This window comes from Lygodium microphyllum, chromosome 8 (assembly GCF_053477565.2).
Source record: "Lygodium microphyllum isolate KBCC chromosome 8, Lygodium_microphyllum_v1.1.10, whole genome shotgun sequence".
NCBI classification, from domain to species: domain Eukaryota; kingdom Viridiplantae; phylum Streptophyta; class Polypodiopsida; order Schizaeales; family Lygodiaceae; genus Lygodium; species Lygodium microphyllum.
Window position 1 is genome coordinate 83,042,320 of NC_141142.1, and position 1,795 is coordinate 83,044,114.

Sequence of the window (1,795 nt, forward strand, 5' to 3'; positions counted from 1 at the left end):
AGAGTGTGACGAAAAGGAGGGAAGGGGCAATGCTAATTGGGGGAAAAAGGAGAGAAAAAGCAGGGCAGGATACGAAGGGGAATAAAATTAAAAGAAGAGGCCTCGGTCGGCGTGTGAGTATTCTGTCTCCGGCACTGGACATAAAATTGCAGAACTGAAGAAGCTTTCGAAGAAGGAAAACTATGAAGGACTTAAGCCGTCCGTCTGCAGGGACCTTGGAGCATCATGCCTTGACTGATTCTTTCTTCTTCTTTGTCTAACCGGACAAAGGTTTAAGCCTCTGACATAAATTTGACTCCTTTGGCTTTGATGGCGACGGAACGGAGGATGAAGAGTATGAGAGTGATCTAATGCCTTCTGATGTCGAAGTCAAGGGGGAGGGAGAGACTGCTGCGTTGTTGGAGGTAGCATCCATGGAAGACAGGCAATCTTGATGACATCTTGGAATCTGGCGCAATCCCAGTGATTGCATCAGTGGCAGCTAATCACAATGGCATCCTATTGGATATGAAAGGTCCAGTCTCTCCAGGAAAGGCTCGTCTTGTGTGAGAATTAAGGAACGTGAAGCCTGGCTCGCATGGAAAGTTTGAGGATTGACCCATATCAACAGGGATGCGGATGGTTATTATTGGCTAACTGGCCGAGTGGATGATGTCATTAATGTGAGTGGACATTGTATTGGGACTGCGGAAGTTGAATCAGCTCTTGTATCTCATCCAGACTGCTCTGAAGCAGCAGTTGTGGGGGTTGAACATGAGGTCAAAGGACAGGCCATCTATGCCTTCGTGACTTTAAGAGAGGGCATTCGTTACAGTGAGCAACTCCGTTCAAGTCTCAAGCATGCAGTGCGCACACAGATAGGAGGATTTGTAGCACCTGACAAGATTCACTGGGCACCATCTCTTCCAAAGACAAGAAGTGGAAAAATTATGCGAAGAATACTCCGCAAGATTGCCTCAAAACAACTTGACGAGCTCAGTGATATCAGCACTTTGGCTGAACCTGGAGTCGTTCAAGAACTTATTGATCTCACTGATGTGTGAAAAACTGAAACCTGGATGCAGTATTTTGGGGGTTTACAGATCAAATTTAAATTCCTCAAGGGCAGTTGGGGCACATTCCAATCATCCAATTTGTATTCTCTTTGAAGTATTGATGCGATGAAATGTTGTACCTATTCTTTCTTGTAAAAAAATTTTTTTAGCTGAAGATGAACTACAAATAGATGAAGGTTTGAGGGAACAGGTTTGAATTCAAACGAGAACACTTGGAACTACAGAAACTGCAACTCACAAACTCTACTTGAGAACAATGGGAAGTTTATTAAGTTCACAGTAATTGGAATATTCATTGATGAGGAGTTTATCCCCTAACTTTCTCCGAAGCTCAAAGATGACAGCTTTCCTGGACTGAAGAGAAATTCTGAATTTCTTCATCAACACATAGCCGAAGGATTTAGATAAATACAATCAGGGAATTGCTGCTGATTTTGGCCACTTATTGTTTTTTTTTTTTGAAGAACCGATTGTGCTATGCTCTACTGAATCATGTGGAATCTATCTCTAATTCTGCGCAAATGTATTGCGGTTAAAGGCAACAGTTGTTGATGAAGATGAATCAGAGCTTGTAGAAGGAGAACCATTCTGTCCAGCTTGGTTACAGATCACTCTAAACTGTTTTAAAACCTAAGGAAGAGTGGAAATTGAAATAAAATAAAAGGATCTTTGGTTACCAAAGAGAGGATCACTTGTTGAAATACCAAAACTGATTATGACAGCATATCAAGAACATGGGT

General features: G+C 42.2%; 1 pseudogene; it reads left to right on the plus strand.

The window, feature by feature from the left end:
* Positions 1-350: 350 nt before the first annotated feature.
* Positions 351-1,165, plus strand: LOC148032508 (acetyl-coenzyme A synthetase, chloroplastic/glyoxysomal pseudogene; annotated as a pseudogene).
* Positions 1,166-1,795: the final 630 nt, after the last annotated feature.